The 20,775-nt window shown below is 37.9% G+C and overlaps 1 long non-coding RNA gene across 1 annotated transcript; it reads right to left on the bottom strand.

Annotated features, from left to right (window-relative positions):
- Window positions 1-10,365: 10,365 nt before the first annotated feature.
- Window positions 10,366-19,270, bottom strand: LOC112179425. The gene is made up of 4 exons (XR_002927752.2): window positions 19,072-19,270; window positions 17,622-17,706; window positions 11,426-11,540; window positions 10,366-11,320 (listed from the first exon to the last, which is right to left on the bottom strand). It is a non-coding gene; the product is annotated as an uncharacterized LOC112179425 (long non-coding RNA).
- Between the last annotated feature and the right edge of the window lie 1,505 nt (window positions 19,271-20,775).

Here is a 20,775-nt window from a genome sequence, read left to right as displayed (position 1 = left end):
ATCGCAACCTTCAATAAGCTGATCAACCTACTGCAAGTGGATGAGAGGCATAATGAGGTTCTCTTGAACAACAATGTCAGGCCCACTGGGACAAAGAAAATTCCCGAGGCTAATTATGGAAAAATGAAAGGTGGAAAGAACCACAATGCATAGGGGTTTGGACGTACTGATCCCTGCCCACGTGGCAAGGGACGTGGGGGCCGTGGTATGGGTCGTTGATGCGCTTGCGAGCAAGCGCATAATTTAACCCTGAAAATATCGTTAGTAGTATAAGTAATAGGGATCGTTCTATTCCGGGGATTGAGGGTACACCTGTCATTGTCAAACAAATAAACAATTAAAATTAAAACAAAGTATAATATTTACAAAGATATTCACAAGTATAAACATTATTTACGAAAAAGGGGGGATTTTGTTTTTGGTTTTTTCAAAAATAAAACTAAGTTAACAAAATAATTAAAATGCAAAAACATAAAAATACAAATGGAGTGAGAGAACAAAGATAAAAAACCGAAACATATGATTAAAATTGATTCAAACCCTAATATTGTTCATCTAAGTCATGAGAGAGGAGTTGATCATGTGAAACGTTAAAAGCAAACAATTTCCCATATTTTACTTTTCAATGCTAATTAATCTAAGTGAAAGCACCTAGATTAATCCTATTAAACATGCAATCAAACCCTAGAAAGCTAGTCAATCATGTCATGTTTAACGCATTACACATAGAGAAAGGCTATCAACTCAAGTGTACAACTTAGTATGGAAAAGTCCACCTAATTGCAATCCTCTTTAATTAAATTCGGTCTTTGCACAAAACCTTTACTACTTTGATTCAAGTTTACACAAAACGAAAAGTCGATTTCATGTTCTTAAACCTAGCACCATTCATATCAAAACCCTACGTGTTTGCAACCACATAAGATTAAAATACAAAAGTTATCTATAACGCAAATTTAATTAAACAAACTCACATAAGCAACTCTCGAATCACAATATATGAATCTGAAAATTCTCAATTAATCATAAAGCAACATAAAAATCAACATATAGAAATCACAACTTTATCTCAAAACATATAAACGGGCTTTAAACTTTGCCCTTAACATTATTTGTTAACTAGAATTCATAGTTCTACAAATCTAAACAAAGAAAACCAAAAGAAATTACAAGGAAAAAGATAGAATTACATCATGAAGGGAATGGATGATGAAGAGCTTGAGACATTGATCTTGAATCTTTAAAGCAAGACTTCACTATCATGGCACAAGGTGGATGATGACGGCTAGGAGGCTTCATGGCTTCTTCTTCTCTTCTTCTCTTTGCTTAAAAATGCAGAAACTTAAAACTAGAGAATGGAGAGAGAAATGGAAAGGAAATGGAGAGACAAAGAAGATGAGATGGATGAAGGAATTTATTTTAGAATGAGAGGAGAAGGTGTTTATATAGGGAAGAAAAAGAAGAGTGAAATGATGAGTGGAAGAAAAATAATGAAAGTGGAGTATGAAAGTGATTTGTAGAATATGGAAAAGAAAGAGAAATGATGAAATGAAAGCAAAGCATGAAGATGCAGCAACATGTAAGTGATGATGATCTATTAAAGAGATTGTAGAAAAAATATATCCAAGGAAAAAGAGAAAAGCATCTAGCTTTCTTCATGTGGGTGGGAAACATGAATATGTGGTGTTGAGCTGTTTTCAGGTCAGTTTCTGCCCCTTTATTCCTTCAATTATTTCTCCAACAAGACTTCATTATATGCCTTCGACTTCTTCATATGAAATGTTCCACTATGAGTGTAGATCATCCTGACAAATTTTCAGAGCTTCAATCCATGTGGTTGGGCCGGAAATGCTGCTGGACCTCTTACAGGTCCAGTTTTCCGGTTTTGCTTCTGTGGAAAATTGGGTTGATTGTTTGAAGGCCTTCCACTCATATTTTTCTCTGGCACTCTTCATAAGAAATGATCCTTTGGGTGTCTAGAATGGATCTGGAAGGTTTCAGCTCATTTGAAGTTCATTTGGTCAGGCGGCTGCTCCTTCTTCTTTGCTTGGCTTGGTTTCTCCTAGCCGGAGTAGGAATATGTGTTAAATAGATCTTTTAGTACATTTCCATTTTCATCTACTCCAATGTACCTTCATCTTTGCTCCCCTTGGTGTTCGCAAGCTCCTCTTTCCATTTATGAGTTCATTTCCACTTTTTAGCTCGGAGGTCCTGAAAATAGAAACTAATAAGAAAAATAGAAACTTTCCTAAACTGAAAAATGACAACTTTCCTAAACTGAAAATGGAAACTTACTAAAAATGATAAATAGAAACTACAAAAATATAAACTTTCTACAAATAGGAACTTTCCCAATCAAAGAATGAAAACTTTCCTAAACAGGGTTTTAATAAGGAAATAACGCAAGAAATGTAGGGAAAAGCAAGTAAAACGTCGCATTAAAATGCTCCTATCAGTCGTGGAGAGACCTTCCCAATGTATGACGCAGAGATGGTGGTGCTGGCCCTAGTGGTCATGGAAACAAGGTGCAAAGGGCACCGATCAACCCTTCAGTCAAACAGGAAAGAGTTGATAAATTCGATTTCTGAACAAAACCTTGATTTGATTACCATTAGCTTGTTAATAAATTTCGGATCTTATTCAGAAGCAATGAATTCGTTCGACTTTTATTTACTACACATATTTACATGGTTCAAAATAGCACTATAAAGATGTAAAACACTACATCTAGAGAAAAAAATTATTAGAAAGAAAAGAATACAATTCTACGCAAATAGAAATACTCTAAGGAATATGAGACATATTTTCGAGTTAATTAACAATACCTCCGATCAATTTGTAGGAATGAATCGAGGAGAACTTGAGTGGTTAGTTGATAGTGGGACTACTCACACCATATTAAGGAATAGGCAATTATTCATTGAATTAATAGCCTATAATTCCTCTGTGACTACGATGATTGGATCATCACAAGTAATAAAAGGGAGAGGAATTGCCAAATTTTTGCTGCCTAATGGCACAACATTTAAAGTCACAGACGCTCTATATGCACCAAGTGCTAATTGAACCTTGTTAAGTTTCAAAGATACTCGTGCCAACGGTTATCATGTAGAAACATACTGTGAGAATGGAATTGAATACCTTTATATTACCTCAAATGAATGTGGAAGGAAACACATTTTAGAGAAACTTATGAGTCAATCTAGTGGACTGTACCTCACTACGATTCGGATAATTGAATCATATGCTGTCACCAACAATGAAATGTGGGACACTGACTCATACAGGCTTTGGCATGACCGCCTAGGGCACCTCGTCGTGACATGATGATCCATATTTTAAAGAACTCACATGGACATCCCTTATTTCGAGTGATAAGTAAAATTGGAGAAAAATACGCCACATTGCAAGGTATCGGTCCTAGTATTGCTCAAATGCATCCATTGCCTTATGAAGTACCAGAAGCACTACCTCCCTCTCATTATGCATCATTGACTATTTCAAAGGCACATCACTCGTTTTGCAAAGCCTGCTCTTTAGCAAAAACAGGATCGAGACCTTCCGATGCTAAAGATACAAAACAAAACATTCCCATCTAACAAATGATACAAGGGGATATATGTGGACCTATCCATATCCATAATGCGGACTATTCAAGTACTTTATGGTTCTAGTGGATGCCTCGACACGCTGGTCACATGTGGTTTTATTGTCCACAAGAAATGCTACATTTCCAAAACTCCTAGAACAGATTATACGCTTAAGGGCTTACCACCCTGATCACCCTATCAAGTCTATAAGGCTTGATAACGCTGGAGAGTTTACATCAAAAGCATTTGATGATTATTGCATGTCTATTGGGATCGATGTAGAGCATCCTGTACCCCATGTGCATACCCAAAATGGTCTCGCAGAAGCCACGATCAAAAGGCTACATATGGTGGCTAGGGCATTGGTTATGCCCACCAACCTGCCTATATCTGCATGGGGTTATGCAATATTGCACGCAGCTTTACTTATTTGTTTCAGAGCCATTGCTAGCCAACCATTTTCTGTGTACCAGTTGGTAACTGGATATGAGTCTAACATTTCACATTTACGCATATTTGGTTGCGCAGTATATGTGCCTATTGCGCCCCCACAGCGCATCAAAATGGGTCCTTAGAGACGATTAAGTATTTATGTTGGATACGAATCCCCAACAATTATCCGCTACTTGGAACCCTTGACATGCGATCTCTTTACCGCTAGATTTGCAGATTGTCATTTTGATAAGACAGTCTTCCTATCGTTAGGGGGAGATAGGAAAAAGGATTTTCCAAGGGAACGACAGGAATTGTCATGGTTTGTCCCCACTATGTTTCATTTTGATCCCCGCACTTCACAATGTGAAAGTGAAGTGAAAAGAATAATTGATCTGCACAACGTAGCAGATTCAATGCCTGATGCGTTTATTAATATCGCAAAAGTGATGAGATCACATATACCAGCTGCAAATGTGCCTGCAAGGTTAGAAGTCCCCAACAAAGGGCACGGTGCCGCAGATAGAGGCACTGCAACCACACTTAGTGGAGGTATGGTTGAGGTCGTGGCTCCCCAAAGGAAGAGGGGGAGGCCACTTGGTTCGATTGACACTCACCCAAGGAAGAAGAAGGCGAGTAAGGCACAAACTGATCCATTAATCATCAATGTAGAGAATCACTCTCATGAGATTGTCTCTGATTATAGTTATGTCCTTAAATCAATACAGGAGGACGCTCCGATGTTTGAAATGATTCCAGAGAACAAAGAAATCTCAATGGATTATGAGAGTGCGTATGAGTTTATAGAAAGATCTTCCATACACATTGATGATGTATTTGCATACTGATAGGAGCATTTTAATGCGACGTTTTAACTGCATTTCCTTACATTTCTTGCGTTATTTCCTTATTAAAACCCTGTTTAGGAAAGTTTTCATTCTTTGATTGGGAAAGTTCCTATTTGTAGAAAGTTTATATTTTTGTAGTTTCTATTTATCATTTTTAGTAAGTTTCCATTTTCGGTAGTTTCTATTTTTCAGTTTAGGAAAGTTTCTATTTTTTTATTAGTTTCTATTTTCAGGACCTCCGAGCTAAAATATGGAAATGAACTCATAAATGGAAAGAGGAGCTTGCGAACACCAAGGGGAGCAAAGATGAAGGTACATTGGAGTAGAAAAATGGAAATGTACTAAAAGATCAATTTTACACATATTCCTACTCCGGCTAGGAGAAACCAAGCCAAGCAAAGAAGAAGGAGCGGCCGCCTGACCAAATGAACTTCAAATGAGCTGAAACCTTCCAGATCCATTCTAGACACCCAAAGGATCATTTATTATGAAGAGTGCCAGAGAAAAATATGAGTGGAAGGCCTTCAAACAATCAGCCCAATTTTCTACAGAAGCAAAACCAGAAAACTGGACCTGTAAGAGGTCCAGCAGCATTTCCGGCCCAACCACATGGATTGAAGCTCTGAAAATTTGTCAGGATGATCTACACTCATAGTGGAACATTTCATATGAAGAAGTCGAAGGCATATAATGAAGTCTTGTTGGAGAAATAATTGAAGGAATAAAGGGGAAGAAACTGACCTGAAAACAGCTCAACACCACATATTCATGTTTCTCACCCACATGAAGAAAGCTAGATGCTTTTCTCTTTTTCCTTGGATATATTTTTTCTACAATCTCTTTAATAGATCATCATCACTTCCATGTTGCTGCACCTTCATGCTTTGCTTTCATTTCATCATTTCTCTTTCTTTTCCATATTTTACAAATCACTTTCATACTCCACTTTCATTATTTTTCTTCCACTCATCATTTCACTCTTCTTTTTCTTCCCTATATAAACACCTTCTCCTCTCATTCTAAAACACATTCCTTCATCCATTCCATCTTCTTTGTCTCTCCATTTCCTTTCCATTTTCCTTTTCCATTCTCTAGTTTTAAGTTTCTGCATTTTTAAGCAAAGAGAAGAAGAGAAGAAGAAGCCATGAAGCCTCCTAGCCGTCATCATCCACCTTGTGCCGTGATAGTGAAGTCTTGCTTTAAAGATTCAAGATCAACGTCTCAAGCTCTTCATCATCCACTCCCTTCATGGTGTAATTCTATCTTTTTCCTTGTAATTTCTTTTGGTTTTCTTTGTTTAGATTTGTAGAACTTTGAATTTTAGTTAACAAATAATGTTAAGGGCAAAGTTTAAAGCCCGTTTATATGTTTTGAGATAAAGTTGTGATTTCTATATGTTGATTTTTATGTTGCTTATGTGGGTTTGTTTAATTAAATTTGCATGATAGAAAACTTTTGTATTTTAATCTTATGTGGTTGCAAACACTTAGGGTTTTGATATAATTGGTGCTAGGTTTAAGAACATGAAATTGACTTTTCGTTTTGTGTAAACTTGAATCAAAGTAGTAAAGGTTTTGTGCAAAGACCGAATTTAATTAAAGAGGATTGCAATTAGGTGGACTTTTCCATACTAAGTTGTACACTTGAGTTGATAGCCTTTCTCTATGTCTAATGCGTTGAACATGTCATGATTGACTAGCTTTCTAGGGCTTGATTGCATGTTTGATAGGATTAATCTAGGTGCTTTCGCTTAGGTTAATTAGCATTGAAAAGTAAAATATGGGAAATCATTTGCTTTCGAATGTTTCACGTGATCAACTCCTCTCTCATGACATTTAAAATCAACTATAGGAATTGTAATTGGATTTCTTGCATATGGATGTGGTTTTGATCTTTGTTCCTTGCGATTCACCCTTGTATATATGTTTTTACATTTTCTTTATTTTCTTTATCTTAATTTTCAATTCTATAATTCTTAAACCCCCCCCCTTTTATTTTGTTACTTGTATATATTTCTATTCTTTATTTTATTTTTGTAAATAATACTTTTCTTTATTTGTTTCACAATTACAAGTGTACCCTCAATCCCCGGATAGAACGATCCCTATTTGCTTATACTACTAACGATATTTCAGGGTTAAATTATGCGCTTGCTTCGAGCGACATCACATACACTGTTGCTCAAGAAATCATAGATCATGATGATATCGAACCACACTCTGTTGCAGAATGTTAACAAAAAGCAGATTGGCTTAAATGGAAAGAAGCAATCCAGACAGAATTAGATTCTCTGACAAAGAGACAGGTATTTGGTCCTGTAGTGCTAACCCCACCAAGTGTAAAGCCTGTAAGACATAAATTAGTCTTTGTCAGAAAGCGTAATGAGAAGAATAAAGTCCTGAGGTACAAGACTTGCCTTATGGCGCAAGGTTTCTCACAACGCCTTGGAATTGACTACGAGGAGACAAACTCTCCCGTAATTGACGTTATAACGTTCCGCTACTTAGTTAGCTTAATAGTTTCTGAATGACTGAAAATGCAGCTCATGGATGTGGTTACTGCATATCTCTATGGGGATATAGATTCATATATGTATATATATATATATATATATATATATATATGAAAGTGCCTGATGACCTTACATTACCCAAGTCAAGTGACTCTAAATCACGGAGTGTGTTTGCAATTAGGTTGAAACGCTCACTTTACGGATTGAAACAATCCTAGCGGATGTGGTATACCCATCTAAGTGACTACTTGATTTGGAAGGGATATAAGAAAGATAAATTATGCCCCTGCGTATTCATAAAGAAAATAAGTTCAGGATTTGCAATTGAATCAGTATATGTCGATTATATGAACATAATAGGTACTCTTGATGAAATAAGAGAAATCGCGAGCTACTTGAAATCCGAATTTGAGATGAAGGATCTTAGGAAAACTCGATTATGTCTAGTCCTTGAACTAGAAACCGAGTTTGTGGAATACTAATCCACCAGTCTGCGTATGTCCAAAAGATGCTAAGGCAATTTAATATGGACAAAGCTCATCCTGCTAACACTCCCATGATCGGTCGAAGTTTGGATGCTAGGAAAGATTCATTTCGTCTGAAGGAAGATGACGAAGAGGTGTTGGGAGCTGAAATTCCATATCTAAGTGCAGTAGGCGCATTATTGTACTTAGCCTAATGTACTCAACCAAACATTGCATTCTCAGTGAACTTGTTAACTAGATTTAGCTCAGCGCCAATGCAGCATCACTGGAATGGTATCAAGAACATTTTTCGATACCTAAAAGGAACCATTGGTTTGAGACTGTTCTTTCCCTACAAAAAGACAAGAGGGACCACAGATGGAATTGTAATCCCTAAAGGAATTGTTGATGGCAAAAGCGCCATTCACTACACCGAAATACCAAATGACGTTTTGATTAGTTTTGTTGATGTTGGGTACCTCTCTGACCCACATAAAGGTCGTTCCCAGACTGGTAATGTATTTACCATTGGAAACACGGCGATATTTTGGAGATCGACCAAGCAAACCCTTATGGATACCCGAACCACTTAGAGATCATTGCTCTACATGAGGTGGTTCGTGAGTGTGTATGGTTAAGAGTTATCATCACACATATTTGAGGGACTAGTGGTTTGAGTTTTACCACTGAAGAGCCTACTTGCATTTATGAAGATAATGCAGCTTTCATCGAACAGATGAAGCTAGGATATATCAAGGGTGATAATACAAAACACATATCGCCAAAATTTTTCTACAATCAACAATAACAGGCCGTCCTCAAGATTCAAGTAAATCAAGTAAGGTCTGAGGAGAATGTGGTAGATTTGTTCACCAAATCATTGCCTAAGGCCATATTTGAGAAACGTGTGAAAAACATAGGAATGCGAAGACTTTCTAAGCTTCCCTGATAAATGTAAGTGTCAGGGGGAGGTGTAGACGTCAGGGGGAGTCTAACACACACATATCATACTCAAATATAAAAGGGTGATAATACAAAACACATATCACCAAAGTTTTTCTACAATCAGCAACAACAGGCCCTCCTCAAGATTCAAGTAAATCAAGTAAGGTCAGAGGAGAATGTGACAGATTTGTTCACCAAACCATTGCCTAAGGTCATATTTGAGAAACCTGTGAAAAACATAGAAATGTGAAGACTTTCCAAGCTCCCCTGATTAATGTAAGTATCAGGGGGAGGTGTAGACAGCAGGAGGAGTCTAACACACACATGTCATACTCAAATGCAAAATGTGTGTTGTGCTATTTTCCTTCGACCAAGATGTATTTTTTGTCCCACAGGGTTTTTATTGTTACTTGACAAGGTTTTTAGTGAGGCAATAACTCATGCACTATTTCGTCTTTGACTTGGCACAATGGGGAGTGTTAAAGGAAAAACACATTATGTGTCTTCATCAAAGTGATTGACGGAGAGGGAATCAAGGAATTAGCAATTACCATCAATCAGCAAGGATTATGACCAATCATCATTTAATGTCATCATTGTAATTGATATTTCCGTTGTAATTCTCTCTATATATAAAGGGGCTATGAAATGAAATGAGTAAACCAATTCCAATTCTCAATTTACTTTTATAGTTTAGTTATTTTGGAAAGCATGTTTAATTTTTTATCGATTTTAGTAGCTGCACCAGACTCCTATAAGGCTCTCTATTATAACTTTTAGCTATCTCGCTCCTAAATATAGAGAGCGAGATGAGGCTCTCTATAATTTAAAATATTCATGTTAAGTTATTTTATGTAATTTATAAATACCCTTATACTATTTAATTTTCATTTAAAAAATAATATAAATTTAAAACTACCTAATTTTTTTTTTTAGGATAAAACTAGCTAAAATATAAAGTATTGATACAGACGTATTTCTAAAGTGACTAGCTAAAATGACTTTTTAACTATTTTAACTAAAATTTAACTCGAAAATGTCTACTATTACTAAAGATGCTCTTGTAAGAATTAATTTTTCTTTGAATGAAAATGGTCAATGCATGCATCTTCCCACTAAATGAGGATGAGCTCCTTTTTATTGACAAAAGAGTGATATTTTAGTAGTGTTTTGTCTTAAATCACGTGCTCATGATTAGGCCTGGCATCTGAGCCCGTGACCCGTAAACCCGCCCGAAACCCGCACTGTAAAAGCCCGCACGAACCCGTCCATTTATTAAATTCGTGCTAAAAAAGCCCGCACGCAAAAAACCCGTAAATTAACGGGCCTTGCGTGCAAAACCCACTGGAAGCCATGGAACCCGTTTACTTCCAAACAAACCTACTTCGACTCTTCGACCCTTTCCGTCATTCACCAGAACGCAACTCTCTCTCTCTGGAACTCAACCCAATCTGAGCACAGCAACCTCCCATTCATTTCCGTCACCCAAATCCCAACTCTCTCTCTCTCTCTCTCTCTCTCTCTCTCTCTCTATATCTCTCATCTCTCTCTGCGCGCCCAATTTGTCAAGGTATTGCATGGATCTGTCTTTTGCTTTGGGTTTTCTTTGATTCCTTGCAGTCTTTGTATCTGTGTAAATGGTGATCTGGGTTTGCTTCAATTTCTGGATTTGGTAATATGAACAGTCTTTTTCCTGTAACAGACGCCAGAGATAACCCAGAAAGCTTTCTGCTAGACAACGCCAGAACCGGACCTGAAAGCAAAGCAAAGCAAACAAAACTAGATGCAGTTGCTTGCACGATCTCTGAAAGCAAAGAAGAATCTCACAATACCCAATAAAGGTCAGTTTTTTTCTTCTTCTTCTTTTCTCTACGCGTTTCTGAATCTTTGAGACCCTATTTATGTTCCTTTTGGCACATTTTGCAACATGGGTTTTGGTTTTCTCATACAAATCTCAACTGGGTTCGATCAATACTATGATTTCGGTTATGGGTTTTTGCTGTAATGAAAGAAAGTCTCCGTCTTTGGGTTCTAAGAGTTGCTGTAATGAAAGTTTCCGTTAAAGAAAATGAAGGACTGTGTTTATAGTTTTTTTTTGGTTAATGCATAGTTTTTTTTTGGTTAATGCATCGAGAGTTTCAGGCAATCTATCCTGGACAATACCATATAGATTTGTCAATAGCTAGAAAAACAGAACAGATCTTCAAATAGGCATTTCAGGTAGAAACAAGGGAGATAATGAGTATATCTAATTAGGTTGATTAAACATTACAACAATTGAATTCTTGTTTAGGGTTTAGGTATTTAGATATGAAAGCTTCAATTTTATACCTCATAAGTAGTTATAAAACAGCTAAAAACTCCTTCAAAACCATTAAAAAGGAATATAACAGCCTTCATGCTCATATGGTTACCAAAAAAAGCTGTTCTTACACAAAACAAAGCAACACATACCTATGACTGAAGATTTGGGAAACCCAATATTGTTTTGTTCTTCAGAACTGGAAAGCCACTCGTAATCTGATATTTCTTGACTAAGCAAGTGTTGAATTTCAGATAGAGAAACAGAGTCGTACTACGTGTTTTGTTTTGTGTGAGTCATCATAAGTTTGAGTGAAAGAACGCAACACATACCTTTGGCCTTTGGCCTTTGGATGAAACAACTATCTTTGTCCTTTTCTGACAAATCTATACGTTAATGCATGTCTGGCCTTTGGTCTTTAAAGCTGTAGGTGAATTGGTTTATGGCCTGCAAAAGTAAAGAAAGCAATTGGTAGATCATTTTTTTTATAATTAAATTGGTAGATCATTTTTATGGCATGGCTGATCATTTCGAAGCTGCATTCACAATTTGCAGAACAAGAATATCAGGAATGCTGTGGCTGTGAGACTTGGATTGTAGCTTTGGCACTTTGTTTGGGGATTGCTGGTGTTGGGTTTGCATACTTGTATTGAAAAATTTCATTTCAGAGTCATCATAAGTTCCTCACTCTGGTTTTTGTAAAGGGAGTAAAAAGAGGTATAGATGTGATAGTATTCTGTAATTGAAAGGCTCAAGCTTTCTGAAACTGCAAGCAGTATTCTGTAATTGAAAGGCTCAAGCTTTCTGAAACTGCAAGCATATTCTGCAATTTTGCAATCAGCATGTAATGAAGAACAATCGAGTAGACCGAGAATTCGACTTTTCCAATTTAATTTTTTTTTAAAAAAAAAAAAATAATTTAAAAAAAAAAATTTGTTAACGGGTTCTTAACGGGTTCCAATGGAAAACCCGCAAACCCGTCGGGTTAAGCCCGCGAAACCCGTTAACTTAACGGGTTTTTACTGGGTCGGCCCGTTAAAAACCCGACCCGTACCCGCACTATACCCGCCTGTTGCCAGGCCTACTCATGATCTAGGACATCAGGATTGAGCTTTTCATTTGTTGCTCATTTATCTCACTTGCCTGTTTGCTTGTTGTTTTGCCCAGTATATTCACCCTATGGTCCAAATATGAGTTTTTTTTTTTAATCTTGTATGCTTGTTGTTTAGTTCGGTATATTCATCCAATAATCGAGATAAAAAAAACACATAGTACTCCAAAACCACAAAATAATTAGGATTAAATTCAGTTTACTCCCCTGAACTTTAGGCCTAAAATCAGATTGGTCCCTCTTTCTGAAAATCGATTACCATGGTCCCTATACTCTTAAATGACATCACCCGAGTCCAAAATTTGAATTTGGCTCGAAACATGACGTCACCTGCTGAGTTGGAACCGACATGAGGGCCCACTTTTCAGTTTTTTCAACCCACAAGAAGGGCAAAACGGATATTTTTACAATAAAATGATTTTTAAAAAAAGAAGAAAAAAAAGAAGATGTCTTCGTTTTCTTCTTAACCTCCAATTCTCTTTCCTCCTCCTCCTCCTCCTTCTTCTTCTTCCGAACCCATCATGTTAATGCCAAAGTCCGGCGGTAGCCGATTCTTCGTTTTAACGCTGGTCCGGTGGGCGGACCGCTACCCTGAGGATTTGATGACCTCCGTTCGCTGCAACACGAGGCAGCATAACAATAAATGAGTAGTGAATGCGTAATTAATGAGGAGAGAGGAGAGAACCTTTTATAGGTGAAGAGAAGGTTGATCTTCTTCTTATTTTCGATGTGGGACTGATGTGCTTCGATTCCCAGCGTCTGGAGCTTCTAATGCTATCTTGACGCGGCTCGTCAGCTGTGATCTGGAGGCGATCCAGGGCTCGAGCGGTAGCCCTCCTGGCCGTGCCTTCGCATGTCACGCCTTTGGTGGGAGTCGGTACCTCTGGCGGTACAATGAGCGTGGCTTATTATAGCTAATTATGCTCGTTCTGGCACATGTAGGTACAAGTCCCCCAAGTCCCCAGTCAAGGAGGGCAATCTTGGTTGGGGAATTGATCGTCGGTGTGAAGCGTTACTTCCGCTAGACTCGCAACAGCATAATTAGCTTCAGTGCGTTGTCAGCCATGGATTTACTGAGCGATCACTTTATACCCTTTCGGGTGGGGCCCTGCTAGGCCCGCCAGGGAGTCCCCCACTCCCCAGCCAAGACGGACCTCCGGATGGTCCGTTAGATTGTTTGTTGAGGGGGAGCTGCATTGAGCAGAGGGTGTTGGGTAGCGGGCCCAATCTTAGCACCTAAGTGACGGGGGTCAACGTACCTGATCAAGGTCGTCGTAGACTGTTGACTAGTCCCCTTGTCCCGTAGGGACGATCTGACAGTAACGCCGCGTGGCTGTCGTTGTCAGAGTGAGGCGTAGCCTTGGGATTTGCCTCTGGTGGATACCCCCCGCTAGTTGTAGCAGGAAACAGCGTCGCGTGGACGTGTTTGGCGGTGTTTTTATTGAGCGGTGTTGGGTTCAACAAAGTACGGGGTTTGCAAGATAGAGAGGGGGCTCTACTGGCAGTGTTGAGTGTAGCAGAGGCTGTATCTCTTGCAAGTTGATGGGTGGAAGTTCAGTTAGCGGGGATTCGCTCAGTGGGGACTTCGACACTTGGAAGGTGACAAGTGGGAAGTTCCGCTAGCGGGGTTTCGCTCAGCGGGGACTTCGACACTTGGAAGGTGACAAGTGGGAAGTTCCGCTAGCGGGATTTCGCTCAGCGGGGACTTCGACACTTGGAAAGTGACAAGTGGAAAGTTCCGCTATCGGGGTTTCGCTCAGCGGGGACTTCGATACTTGGAAGGTGACAAGTGGGAAGTTCCACTAGCGGGGTTTCGCTCAGTGGGGACTTCGACACTTGGAGGGTGACAAGTGGGAAGTTCCGCTAGCGGGGTTTCACTCAGCGGGGACTTCGACACTTGGAAAGTGACAAGTGGGAAGTTCTGCTAGCGAGGTTTCGCTCAGCGGGGACTTCGACACTTGGAAGGTGACAAGTGAGAAGTTCTGCTAGCGGGCTGTCGCTCAACGGATACTGCCAACGACTGGCGCTATCTTCCCAAAAGTGGAGGCTTCCATTAGACTCTTCGTCTGATGGTGGTTGACACGTGGCAAACCCCTAGAGGGTTAGCGTGCGGAGGCGTGTTTCCTCCACCTAGCCGTCTCCCTGCCATTAATGCTGAGTAATGATGGATTTTGTAACCGAGGTGACGCCTCGGTTAATCCCGAGAGTAACTGGAGTCGTGGGACACGTGTACGACTGACATTTGATGTCGTTTTTTGGCGGACGGCCTAGAGTTATTTGACGTTGACATAAAAGGGGGGAAGGTAGCGAGATTTGACATTTTGCTCAAAACCTTGACCCCTACTCTTCATCTTCAAGCTCCAGTCACCTGAGACTCGAGAAGCAAACTGCGGCGCTTTCGTAGAGTTACCATACCTGGAAAGACGACGACCCCCTGTGTCGAGGATAAACGCCTAATATTGCACCGGAGATTTCCTTAAGGTTGGTACTAAAAACCCTTTTCCCTGTTTTATTGGATGTCTGATATGGCGAGTTTTTGGGTTTGGGTCTCTGTGTGATATGCTTTTCTCCGATGTGTTCTGAGGGTGTAGTGGATTTTGGGTATGGGTTATGGTGTTTGTGAGAGGGTTGAGGCTTAGTGATTTAGTAAGTGGCCAAATCTGGGTCGAGTGTGTGTGTACATCCACCGAAACTGCACAGCACCAGCAATTAATGCTTCTTGGACAGGTAAAAGCTCCATCACATCAAAAAATGATGGTGGAAATATCTTCTCAAGATCACAAAGGGTCACCACTATACGAGAACGTGCCTCTTCCAAATCTGCTGCACAATTTAGTTTGGAGCACAATACTTTGAAAAACTTGCCCAGATCAATCAGCCCTTCGACCACTTTCTTCGGTAAAGAACTTCGTATAGATAATGGAATCAATTGCTGTAAAAGAATATGATTGTCATGACTTTTAAGACCGTTGATACTTCGATCTTTCAAACGTGCCCGTCGTGCAATATGAGAAGCAGAACCATCCGGCATTCTTGTTTCTGATAAGGCTACGAGGAACTTATCTTTCCCATCATTATTCATCTCAAAATCTGCAGGATCAAAGTATTCTGAACCGGACTCCCTCCTCTTCACATGGTACTACTCTCTAATTCCCATAAGCTCAAGATCACGTCGAGAACTGATATTGTCCTTTGATTTTCCAGCAACTCCTAGTATGGTCCCAAGAACATTGTCACACACATTCTTCTCTATATGCATGACATCAAGGTTGTGACCGATGAGATTATCCTTCCAATAAGGAAGCTCATAAAATATACTTTTTTTCTTCCAATTGTGCTTCCTTTTCTTCAAAGGATCTTTCTCAGGTTTCTCTGGCCCGATCATTTGCCTTGTCTGCAAATCTTCTCTTCTATACTCTGTAAGGATACCATTTAATTGAAGCTGGATGAGAAGATCTACTCCAGATAATGTTGTAGGAGATTGTCTATATTCTCGTAAGCCATTGAAAGATCTGGGATCCTTCCGATACTTGTGATCATAAGGTAAAAACCGCCGGCTGCTACCATATGAGAACTTTTTACCACTTGGCAACCATATAGAAGCAGTTTCAGAGTTGCAAGAAGGGCATGCATATTCACCTTTTGTACTCCACCCTGATAGATTAGCATAGGCAGGAAAATCATTAATCGTCCAAAGTAAGGCAGCATGCATTTGAAACATTTGATTGCTTGATGCGTCAAAAGTTTCTATGCTCTCATCCCATAATTCCTTCAACTCTTCAATGACTGGCTGCATGTAAACATCGATCTTATCACCAGGTCCTTTTGGGCCATCAATAAGCACAGAAAGATAGATAAAAGGTTGCTTCATCAACATCATTGGCGGTAAGTTGTACGGAACTAGTATGACAGGCCAAGTACTATGAACTATGTTCATAGTTCGGAATGGATTAAATCCATCTGAGGCCAACCCAAGCCTTACATTGCGAATATCTCCGGAGAAACTTGGATGTTTCTTGTCAAAATCCTTCCAAGCGTGAGAGTCTGCAGGATGCCTAAACACACCATCATCAGTTCGTTTCTCGGCATGCCATCTCATAAGCGTTGCAGTTTTAGAGGACATAAACAACCTCTACAACCTTGGTTTCAAAGGAAAATATCTTGCTTGTTTTGCTGCCTTCCGTTTCCCAAGTCCCAAATCAGAAACTAAACTGCAACCATCTTCTTTCCATCGAGATGCCTTACATATCAAACATTGATCAAGATTTATGTCTTCATTTCTGAAAAGCATACAGCTATTAGGGCAAGCATCCACTATGTTATACGTGAACCCTAAATCTTCAGTTAACTTCTGAGCTTGATAATAAGAATTAGGAAGGTTTACACCTTCTGGCATAGACTCGTTACATATGTCAAGCAAGTCTTTGAAAGATTTGTCAGTCCAACCATTTAACACTTTCGCCTGTAGGAGTCTGACAATGAATGACAATGTTGTATGTTTCTTAGAACCAGGATATAATGGAAGGTTTGCAGATTTCATCAACTTTAGGAACTGCTTAGTAGACTCGTTTGGCCCAACAAGTGGATTTGAACTTTTTCCACCACTCTCATCATGTGGTCTAACAACATTTGTTGTTCCTATAGCTTCTTGGACTAGTCTAACCATATCCTCTTCCATATAATCATCTGACCCCATAAACATCTCATCTCTATGCAATGAATCAGCACCATCCCTGGACTCACCATGCTTATCCCAGATCTTATATTTCTTCCAAAACCCATTACCATGAAGATGCTGTCGCACAATTACTTTTTCAAAGAATTTTCGGTTTTCACATTTTCTACAAGGACAATAAATCCTTGAACTCGGATCCCTATTGACATATGCAAAGTTCAAGAAATCTTCTAACTTCGCACGATATGGCTTAGAACACCAATCTACCCAATCAATCCATGACTTGTCCATTTTTTCCCTTATCAATATCTATGTCAGCTAGAAATACAGTAACACAAATAGCTAAGTATGAAAATATATACCAACTATACTAACAATAAATCTCTACATTAAATGAACAACATCACATCAAGCAGAAATAAACAAAACTAAATCTTTAATTAGAGAACACACATGATACAATATGTATATTAGATTAACATCTAATTAATCTAATGTGCACAGATTTATGCAAAGTCATAAAACACATGCAGGATAAGGGAGATTCATTACTTTGGAGAAGACATTGAGTAATAAAAATAATAATAAGAATTATAGAATTCCTATCATAGATTTTATATCAGAAACCCAACATACCAATTAAAACAAAATGCAACAGACAAAGATCAAGGGCATAACTTTCCACTACATTTACAACCAAGTATTATCATTAAAAACAATATAACAAAAAGAGGAGCCTTACTTGGAATCAAAACCAATAGATAGAGCTTCTGATAAGAGGAAGACAAATGACACATATCGAACAACGAGATTATAATGCAAAGAACCTGTAACCAAAAACAAAAAGAATAATTCAGGCAAAGTCATATGTATGGAAAAATCAAATCGAATTATATGAATATATATATATATATGTGTGTGTGTGTGTGTGTGTGCGCGCGCGCTTTAATTATAGGCATGCATGGTAGGTTGTGTGAGGTTGTGTTAAAAGCAACTTAATCATTAAAATGTTCGATTATTTAGTAGTAGAATGACATTAAGTTGGGTAATTGCATGAGTATCTATTTCAGTTGCTGGCCAAAGTGCCAAAAATAATGCAGAGGTTCATGAAGAAAGCAGTATTAAGACAAAGTAGAGGCATAAAATCAAGTTGGAATATATTGGTTTAGTCTCTTCATCAAAATAAAAAACATCAAGATATACTAAAGAGTCATAACTAAGGTTTTTCTTTTAACATAGCGGAATAATGTCCAGACAAGAAAAAAAATATGTTCTCAAACTTGGAATATACATAATCAAACAATCTTTAGATTAAGCATTTGATTAACTAGTCAGATGAGTATAGCAAGCAAGTATTTCAAACCAGGCCAATTCCATCACTTTCTTCATTCCAAACTAACAAAATTGAACTAACAAGATAATTAGATATGATGCAGTACGAGTTTGTGACTAGATACAATTAGATATGAAATGAACTACTTATCAATCTCATAATTCTAGACTTTTTGTTTTCATTTTTTGAAGTTATACATGTCTTCGTTGCTGCCATGGGTGAAGTTAAAAGCAATTGAGAGCTTTTATTTTGCTAAGAGATAATTAAAAATAAAACTATCATACTATTAATATAATAAATGAAACCGGGCGTGGGGCTGAGCCTCCCAACTAGGCTGGGTTCCAAACCCCTTTCAAAAAAAAAGAAAAGAGATAATTAAAAATAAAACTTTTGGCTACTTGTGGTGGTAGTGTTAGCACTTAGCAGATAAGAAATGGAATCATGCACTAGCCAAATATAATGGCTTCTTGTCAAAATCTTCTGGACTCTTGTTTGCATAAATGAAACTTTGTCATGCAGCGGTGGCTTTTGGGATTTATGAATTTATCATGAGGTTTTAATCAATTGTAATCAAAATTGAACAAGACAAAAGCTCAAATCTTGAGGTCTGGAGTGCAGGAACAAAACAAAAAAGTTGTAATGGACTCAAATGATATTAATTGACTAACAACTTTAATTGACTAACAACTTTAATTGCTTGGGTAATCCTGATATATGCATAAGTTCCAATTTATGAATCATAAATTGACTAACAACTTGACATATTTATGGACCAACACTAACATTTCTGCAAAGCAACCAAAAAAAATCATATCAAGAAGAATTGAGCATGCAGATCTAGGAAATGAGATTCACTTACAGCAGAGACTGATTTGTTGAGGCAATGTTTCTGTGCTTCTCTCTAAACTACTTGATGTCGCTCAAAGCAAGAGCATAATTTAACCCTGAAATATCGTTAGTAGTATAAGCAAATAGGGATCGTTCTATTCCGGGGATTGAGGGTACACTTGTAATTGTGAAACAAATAAAGAAAAGTATTATTTACAAAAATAAAATAAAGAATATAAATATATACAATTGTATAAACAAATAAAGAATTAAAATAATAAAGTATTATTTACAAAAATAAAATAAAGAATAAATATATACAAGTAAACACAAATAAGGGGGGGATTAGGATTCTTAAAATTAAAATTAAAATAAATAAAATAAAGAAAATGTAAAAACATATATACAAGGGTGGAACGCAAGGAACAAAGATCAAAATCAATTCCATGTAATCAAATTCGATTCAAACCCTATAATTGTTCTTCCAAGTCATGAGAGAAGAGTTGATCATGTGAAACATTCGAAAGCAAATGATTTCCCATATTTTACTTTTCAATGCTAATTAACCTAAGCGAAAGCACCTAGATTAATCCTATCAAACATGCAATCAAGCCCTAGAAAGCTAGTCAATCATGACATGTTCAACGCATTAGACATAGAGAAAGGCTATCAACTCAAGTGTACAACTTAGTTATGGAAAAGTCCACCTAATTGCAATCCTCTTCAATTAAATTCGATTCTTGTCCAGAACCTTTACTACTTTTGATTCAAGTTACACAAAACGAAAAGTCGATTTCATGTTCTTAAACCTAGCACCAATTACATGCAAATCCTATAAGTGTCGACCCAAATAAGATAAACATATAAAAGTTTTCTGTAAAGCAAATTTAATCGAACAAACTCACATAAGCGACTTAGAATCACAATTATAGAATTCGAAAACTTTATTTAAACATAGAAATTGGGCTTAAACTTTGCCCTAAACATTATTGTTAACTAGAATTCATAGTTTTACAAAATCAAACAAAGAAAACAAGAGAAAGGATATAATACACCTTGAAAGATGAATGATAAAGCCTTGAGACGAAGAACTTGAAGATCCTTGAAAGCAAGCAATCTTCTAGGGACGACACAAGGGTGGATGGCGGTTGGGAAATTGATGTATTGCATGGCTTCTCTTTCTCTTGGCTTGAAAATGAAGAACAAGAAAACTAGAGAATGGAAAAGAAATATGGAGAGGAAATGGAGAGACAAAGAAGATGAGATGGATGAAGGAATTGGTGTTATGAGAGTGAGAGGAGAAGTGTATTTATAGCCCAAAAAATGATGAATGGAGGGTGGAGATGAACATAAATGAAGGGCTAGATATGTTAGACAAATTTGTAAAAAATATCTTCCCACTTGTTTATCACTTGTTCAACTTGAATTGATTTTCCTCCTCAAGATTTTCCACTTGGTTGCAACTTTGATTTTCCTCCTCAAGATTTTCCACTTGCTTGCAACTTTGATTTTCCTCCTCAAGATTTTCCACTTGGTTGCAACTTTGATTTTCCTCCTCAAGATTTTCCACTTAGTTGCAACTTTGATTTTCCTCCTCAAGATTTTCCACTTAGTTGCAACTTTGATTTTCCTCCTCAAGATTTTCCACTTGGTTGCAACTTTGATTTTCCTCCTCAAGATTTTCCACTTGCTTGGAGGTCCTAAAAATAGAAACTAATAAGAAAAATAGAAACTT

This window comes from Rosa chinensis, chromosome 7, assembly GCF_002994745.2.
Source record: "Rosa chinensis cultivar Old Blush chromosome 7, RchiOBHm-V2, whole genome shotgun sequence".
In the NCBI taxonomy this organism is placed as follows: Eukaryota; Viridiplantae; Streptophyta; class Magnoliopsida; order Rosales; family Rosaceae; genus Rosa; species Rosa chinensis.
The sequence above is the reverse complement of the archived record's forward strand: the minus strand, read 5'-3'. Positions and strand labels throughout refer to the sequence as shown.